Source organism: Mus caroli, chromosome 3 (genome assembly GCF_900094665.2).
Source record: "Mus caroli chromosome 3, CAROLI_EIJ_v1.1, whole genome shotgun sequence".
Lineage (NCBI taxonomy): Eukaryota > Metazoa > Chordata > Mammalia > Rodentia > Muridae > Mus > Mus caroli.
In genome coordinates this window covers 17,831,352-17,839,647 of record NC_034572.1, presented here as the reverse complement: position 1 = coordinate 17,839,647, position 8,296 = coordinate 17,831,352, and the positions used below count along the sequence as shown (strand labels likewise).

The 8,296-nt window shown below is 40.5% G+C and overlaps 1 protein-coding gene across 3 annotated transcripts in view; it reads right to left on the bottom strand.

Annotated features, from left to right (window-relative positions):
* Tbl1xr1 (transducin beta like 1 X-linked receptor 1) overlaps positions 1 to 8,296 on the bottom strand; it is a 136,600-nt gene that overhangs the window by 59,215 nt on the left and 69,089 nt on the right. For all 3 annotated transcript variants that reach the window (XM_029475478.1, XM_021157626.2, XM_029475479.1), the window contains one exon: positions 3,993 to 4,059. The gene's annotated coding sequence lies outside the window, so the exon portion shown is untranslated. The remainder of the gene's footprint in view (positions 1 to 3,992; positions 4,060 to 8,296) is intronic.

The window sequence follows — 8,296 nt, the reverse complement described above, 5'->3', positions numbered from 1 at the left end:
AAAAAGGGGGGGGGGGGGGGGGGGGAGAAGAAATAAACACAGCACTCATCCCTTTCTAGATCACAGAGGAGCACTGGCTCCGGGTATCCTGGACATCCAGAACTGTGCTCTGGAGGGGCAGGTGGTACACTGTAATCTCAGCACTTGAAGGCTGCAAAAGGAAAATTGAATTGAAGGCCATCCTGTGCTATATACATACATACGTACGTACATACCACATACATAGAGAGACGTTGTATCAGAGAACCAAATTCTATATTTAATATACTTAATTACGTGTCATTTTATTATTTACTATTAAATATAATTAAAATACTGGATAAAAATTAACATGATTGTTAACAATAATTACATATTATATTATTAATATGTAAGCAATATAGCAATTACTATAGTCAACATTAGCTATGATTAATATGATTACTAATACTTAACATATTGGTGAGATTTTTCCTGTATAATTTTGTTTATTTTTAAATATTTCCTAATTATTACATATCACATGCATAAGTATACAAAATAATCAAGTTTATGTAAACTTCACTAACAAGTTTTTTTTTCATCATGAAAATACTGGCAAAGGAGTTGTATTTTAAAATATAATGCTAAGTTTGTATCAGAAACACTGTATCACACACTTACATTGCTGCCCCAGAATCAACCACTTCCTGAACCCAATACTGCAGTCTCACTTCTGCTTTGTACTGAAAGCAAACAGGACTGATGTGGGGACCAGGGACATGCAGAAAGATAAAGGACATTAAAATTGGGGGAGGGATGTTTTTTTAGGGTTTTTTGTTTGTTTGTTTGTTTGGGGTTTTTTTTGGTTTTTCAAGACAGGATTTTTCTGTGTAGCCCTGACTGTCCTAGAACTCACTCTGTAGACTAGGCTGGCCTTGAACTCAGAAATCCGCCTGCCTCTGCCTCCGGAGTGCTGGGATTAAAGATGTGCGCCACAGTGGTGGCTTTAATCTTAGCACTACTAGTTAATATGCAGCTAAATATATAATATTTTACATTTTTATTTAGTTGTTAACTTTAGGTGGAAGACACCTTTATCTCTTTAGAAAGGTTTAGAAGTCTTTGACTTTGAATTATAAATCTCAGCTGTTATGTAACAATCACCACATTTCCTATTTGGTGACTTGTGGTAATTCAATAGTAGAGTTGTATTAAATTCCCAAGATTTATTTGTGCTATAGGCTAAGTGATCTCACAAACTAAAATTCAGAATGATTTTATCCTACTTTAATATTGTGTGTTTGGGGTGCCTTTGTTCCCTGTCTTAGAATTTTTTTCAATTAAAAATTTATTTGACAATCTGTGTGTATAATGCATTTTGACATCTGTTTCATTTTCCTCTTTTAACCCCCTCCCCCCCTCTGGCATAATCCTTCTCTCTAACATATGAATGTACCACCCGAACCCCCTCTTTTTCTTCTTTTTGAGATTGGGTCTTCCTGTTAGCTTAGGTTGAGGTAGAATTCAAAGAAATCGGCCCTGCCTCTGCCTCCTGAGTGCTGGGCATGAAGGCGTGTGTGCACCATTGCATTAACCATAGGCTTAATCATGGTTTATTTTGGTGAATGGGTGTAGGATTATTTGCTGGAGTTGAGGCAGCTTTCCAGTGGCTACACTTTTGAAGAGAAAGGACATCCCATCCCCAGCAGCCATTACCACCCACTGGAGCCTTTTAACCTGTATTCCTCCTATTTGGCTGTTGTGTGTTTGGGGATAAATAGTAGAGTGAACGGCAGTCCTCCATACCCCACATTTATAACTGCTGAGGTTTTATTACTTGTATTACATCAACAATGATCTGAGAATATTAAATAGAAAATTACAAAAATAAACTAGTGACTTTTCAGCTGAGCACTGCCAGGAAGAGTGTGCTAAACTTGCTTGTCCTGCCCTAGGCATGAAGCTTCCTTCCCCAGGGACTCGCTTTTTCCTGTCCGCTTGTCACTCAACTATCAGGGTATATGCAGGCCAGTCCTTTCTAGTGTAAGGAAGAGACTATTTCCCACTTTCCTCTGAAATTTTCATGTGCAGCTGTTTGGTGAGAGGGCCTGGTCCTAGTGAGCACTGCTGATATAAACGTTGGGGGTTGGTGGCCCCTTTGCCATCTTCTCTGGACCATACATGGAGCTTATATTGCTTTACCTCTTAAAATACACTTCACATGACTGGAACTGACAGTTTTCCTGTGCAAGTTATTTTGTATTTTTCTCTGGAATTCATTGGTGACCATGTCATGTGATGATTTTTACTCTTTTGCTTCAAACATGTATTAGAGAGGAGAGTTATAGTTCCTTCTCCCACCCATAGCCCCTCTTACAGATGTTCTTTCTGATAATAAGTTCTACCCTGATGTGCCCTGCTGCCTGATTAGTTTGGCCATTAACACACCAGTTTTATTTCTAAATATTTCAGTATTAGAAGTTGCATACTCCTATATAATTGCAATATCATTCTTCTGCTTTAAACTGGTATTAACATTTTCATGTGAGAAGGAATATAAGTACATATTGCATTCACATTTGAAACCACAAAACAGGTGCTGTCTTCACCATTGTTAATGCAGCAGTGGTTGAGTGTTTAGAAGTCCGTCTAGACCTGCACCTCTGTCATTTCCTTTTCTCTGGGTATAAGTTAGGGCCTTTCTGGAAGCAACTTTCTAACAATACTTGTCTCTTCTGATTGTCCTCTTTTAGTTTCTATATATGGTGTCTGGAAGTCCATCCACGTTGAAGCCAATAGCACGATTTCCTCTATCGTATTTGCCTTGCCTGTTTTTTGAGACAGGGTCTCATTTAGCCTGGCTAGCCTGGTGCTTGATATGTAGACCAGGCAGGCCTGGAACGCACCAAGATCCATCCACCTGTCTTGTCTCCTCTCAGTGCTAGTAATAAAGGTGTGCACCATAACTCCTGTGCTGTTCCCTGCTTATTTTCAGAGGCTGAAGAACACATCATCTTATGCATGTTTTTTCTTTGATTAGTGTCTTGCTTTGTGGGCATTTGGATTGCTTCTGTTTTGGTTTCAGATTTTAAGAAGTTCTTTTTGGATTTCTGAGCAGGCTTTTTGGAGCAAGCAGGTGTTTTTGTTTATCTTTTTTTGACAATTTCCATACTGTGATCCAAATGTTGGTTATCTCATAGGTATGAGATGTTGACATTTTTAATAGCTTTTAAGTTTCTTGAAAATTCTTATGTTTTTCTTTATAGAATGGCAACAAGATGACTAGTTACTGTGCACAGTTTACTTACTTATCCCTCTCTAACTGTCTGTAAAGTTTCCCCTACTCTATTTTGTTAATTGTATCTCTTTAGGGAAATGTTCATCTTTTCCTTGTATTTTCTGCAAATCAACAACTAGGTCCAAGGGTTTGATCTAATCTTGGTCTCACCCCTCATTATGTAGAAGCCTAGGAAGGCTTTACCAGTCCTTCACGACTAGTACATCCCTGAAGAAGCATCTAACAGTTGAGAATGCTCATTGCTGATCATGGCTTAGATGCCAAATTCATTATTCCATGAGTGTGCACAAACATAAGCTCCCATTAAATGCTTTCTTCTTTAAGTCTCAAAAGCTCGCCAATTCCCAGTTAGGTCTCTCTGTCTCATGATTGTTGTCTCAGCATGTAAGCTCTCAGCCACTGCCCAAGCACTGTGCCAACCTGACTACTACCACGCTCCCAGCCTTGGTGGTCATGGACTCTAACCCTGTGAAGCCATAAGCTCCCACTAAATGCTTTCTTCTTTAAGTTGCCTTAGTCATGTTGACTCAGCACATTAAAAAGTAAGACACTAGGTAACCATAAAAATAACAGGAAAATGAGAATGTATAAAATAATAAACTTTTGAGCTTTCTGAGATTTTTGAGAAATTTTTAATTCTCAAAAGTCTCTAAAAAACAAGAATAAGCACAGCTATAAAGCACTAACATAACATACCATGATACAGGAGAAAAAGGAGAGGGGCCTTACTTACCATTGGCAGTGCATTGATGTGAGGATGTGCAACTGGATAGCCAACCACCAATCACAAGTTACTGAAGCTAAGAAGAAGGAAAACAGTTTCAGTGTTCTTAAATTCAATCTAAGGTTTCCCATACCAAGCTCTGCATATTCAAAATACTCATTTATACAAGTCTTCAGTATTCCACCAGTGAGACTGTCCAGCACAGCTGTGTCACAAACTGCAGCAAACACTGCATGCCTATGTTCCTGAGGGGCTAATGAGGCTACTGACCAGCATGTGAGGAAGGTCAGGCATGACCTCCCCAATTCAGCTCGATCCCAGAGAGTGTGACTGCATTACAGTTCATCAGACATGACCATGCGCCATGGAAATGATGTGAACTTCCATTCTATATATTTTGATGAGAGACACATTTAACCGGTTTTGGAATTGTTTCAATCACATGTCAGGTGCTAATCTCAGAGTTCATATCTCCCAGGCTTTCCACTGTTCTGGTGAGTGACTCACAGCCCCCAACACCCATGGAACATCTGCAACAGAAAAGTCATGTTTGTTCTGCCTGATAAAGCTTGTCAGCTTTATGAGGTCTCATTTATTAATTGTTGATCTTACTGCCTGTGCTATTTATTGGTGTTCTGTTCAGGAAGTTCTCCCCTGTGTTCCCCACTTCCTCTTCTATCAGGTTCCATGTATCTGGTTTTAGGTTAGAGTCTCTGATCCACATGGACATCCATTTTCTGCAGGGTGATAAGAAATAAATCTGCAATCTTTTACATGCAGTTATTCAATTAGATCAGAACCATTTGTTGAAGATGCTTTCTTCTTTCTGTTAAAGAATTTTGCCTTCTTTATCAAAAATCAGATGCCCATGGGTATGTGGATTTATGTCTGGGTCTTCAATATGATTTCACTAATCAACTGTTTTTATACCAATACCATGTGGTTTAGCTCTGTGGTACAGCTTGAAATCGGGAATGATGATATTTCCGGAAGTTATTTAATTGTTCAGGATAGATGGTTTTAGTTATCCTGGGTTTTCTGGTTCTTCCTATAAAGTTAGTATTGTTCTTCAAAAATTGTGTTGTAAATGTGATTGCATTGAATCTGTGACTGCTTTTGGTAGAATAGCCATTTTTACTATGTTGATCCTACTGATCCATGAACATCCAACCAGCCTACAATTTGTCCTGCCCACAGGATGGGAGGTGGGGAAGGACAAAGGTGTTGCAGAAATTGTGGGATTATCCAACCAATGATTGGTCCAGCTTGAGACCCATGCCACAAGAGGGAGCCCACCCCTGACACTGTCTGGAGGGCCAGGACACAGAAGACAGTAGCCCAGACACCTAGCATAGAACCAAACACCACTGACAAAAAAAAAAAGGTCACTGAAATGATTCCTAATTATATTCTGCTATACATATAGAACAGAACCTAATCCAACTGTCATCACAGAGGCTTCATCTAGCAATTAATGTAAACACATGCAGAGAGACCCACAGCCAACTATTAGGCAGAGCTTAGGGAATCCTGCTGAAGAGGAAGAAGTATTACAGGAGGTAGAGGAGTGAAGGACACATCAAGAAAACCAAAAGAATCAACTAAAGTGGGCTCACAGGAGCATGAAAACTGAACTGAGAACCAGGGAGCTTCATGGATCTGACCTAGGCCCTCTGCATATTTATTAGAGGTGTGTAGCTAGGTCTTCTTGTGGAATACCTAACAGTAGCAGGGAGGAGTGGGGTCAATGGGGACCTGTCTCTGATTTTTCTGCCTGCTTTTGAGGCTCTTTTTCCTCCTACTGGGTTACCTAGTCCAGCCATAATATGAGGAGAGGTACCAAGTTTCACTGCAACTTGATATATTATGTTTGGTTGATATCCATGGGAGGCATGTCCTTTTCTGAAGAGAAATGAACGCAGGATGGATGGGGGAAGGTGGGGATGAGAGGCTGGGAGAGGAAAGGGGATGGAAACCTACAGTCAGGAGTTAATAAATGAAGAGAATAAAGTAAAAAATGTTTCATGTGCCACATCTAAGAGGTGATACTCAGAAGGGACACTGTTCATCATCAGTGCAGAGTAGGTAACACTAAACTGATGCCACCAAAAGGAGGGTAGTCACAGCGATGGCTAGAAAGGAGAGTTTACACAAGTCAGCAATTACGATCACTAAGCAGCATCCTGACAACCTATGAAAGCCACAGTCTCTTTGGGTTTGCTCCTCTGCTTTTATTCCTCACTGAGCACCCAGGTATCCTAGCACCATGGCCACGCTTACTGGAGACCCAGAACTCAACTTAGCATTAGAGTTACAAAAGGTCATGGCAACATACAGCAGTCCACTGACCTACAGCTCTCAATGGTATAGTACGTGTGAAACATTAGTTCTAGGTATGAGGAGCTGCAGGCTGAGAAATATTCTATACACAGCACTACAGAGTCCCAAAAAAAAAAAAAAAAAAAAAAAAAAATAGCTGCCACCAGACTCTGGTTACCTTAGGGCTACTCACAGTGAACATCATTTATTTTACTATAGAGTATAAACTTTTAAAAAGGATTTTTACAATGTTTACTTCTGTGTATATTTGTGAATTGTGTACCTAACATGTGTGTAGGTATGTATAAGTGCCTGCAGAGACCAGAAGAGGGAAGACACTGGACCCCCTGGAACTGAAGTTACAAACATCTGCCTGCAAGCAGGAGGTGGGGGGATTTCTGAGTTCAAGGCTAGGCTGGTCTTCTACATAGTGACCACCAGAAAAGCAAGGAAAAAAAACATAGGCAGAGTTTGCACAGAGACTAAAAAGTATGTGCCTGCTTCCTTGGCAATTATTAATTTCAGACACCTATGGTGAGTTCCAGGACAGCCAGGGCTATACAGAGAAACCCTGTCTCGAAAAACAAACAAACAAAACAACAACAACAAAGGCAGATAGACACAGCTATGTACGGGTAGTTTCACCTAAACGAAAGGATTTCCTAGCAACACACTGAAGGCCATGTCACAATTCTAAGAATCAGCTGTACTACCCAGTCCGTTCTTACATCAATATGCAGCTTCTTCATAAGAATCTTCTTATAAAATTCAGCTTAAAAGTAGACACTATAATCCCAATGTCCACAGAACAAAGTCACAGTGACCACTGACATCTGCTGGGAGATGGGATGACAATGGGAAATGGTGTGCTGTCCAGGCAGCACTGTGGCCCATCATGAACGCAGGATGGATGGGGGAAGCTGCACTGGAGGCCGGAGCCCTTATCAAGTATCCAAAACAATGTTGTCACCTAAACTGAGCATCAATAAACCAGCAATAATGCCCCACCAATCTGCATGTCTAACCACACACATCTGTCTAACCACTCCATCTTTCTATCTTTCCACACAACATTACTTGGGTAAAATACTGAACCAGCCCATTCCAGTTAGTTTCCCTCTTTCCAGGGCTCTTTTCCTTCCTTGGCATCAGTGAGAATTTTCCTCACTACATCTACAGATATACTTAATGGGAGTTCTACTGGTTATCTCTCCTCAACACCCTTTAGTTTTTTATTTAACTTTTCCTTAGATTTAAGGTAAATATCACTTAAATAGTTAAGTATAAAACTGTTTCTATGGCATCAAGAGCAAGTTCATCTTCAGTAAAAAGCAGATAGAGAGCCGGGAAGCAGAGGCAGGTGGATTTCTGAGTTCGAGGCCAGCCTGGTCTACAAAGTGAGTTCCAGTACAGTCAGGGCTATACAGAGAAACCCTGTCTCGGGGGGTGGGGGAGAAGCACATAGACACAGCTGTGTACAGGTAGTTTAACCTAAACGAAAAGATTTCCTAGCAACACACTGAAGGCCATATCACAATTCTAAGATGAAGCATCGTATTTGCCTATGGCCACCTAAGTGCTGTGCAGCACATTTAAAAAGCAAATCACAAAAAAGGAAAAAAAAAAAAAAAGAAAACTTTAAACTTGTAAGACACATACTTGCAGAGAAGTTACTAACATTACAGATATGCTTTAATCACAGGACAAATGAGACCCAAGCTGTAAACCTCTGTCCTGCACATCATCTGCCCTTTACTTTGCATTTGCATTCTAGAGACACAGTCTCCATCTGCTTTGCAGCCCAGGTAGCTTGAAATGTGCACTGTTCCAGCACTTGTGCACTATAGCACACTTATGACTGGTTCTCCATCAGCTTCTCCTCTATCTTGGCCTTCAGTCCTCTGTCGCTGCCTCCAGAGGCACTTACATTCCGGTACTGGAAATGCACTTGCAAAGAGGTTCTTCCCTCAAACCTAGCCCCATTCCTTCCTGGA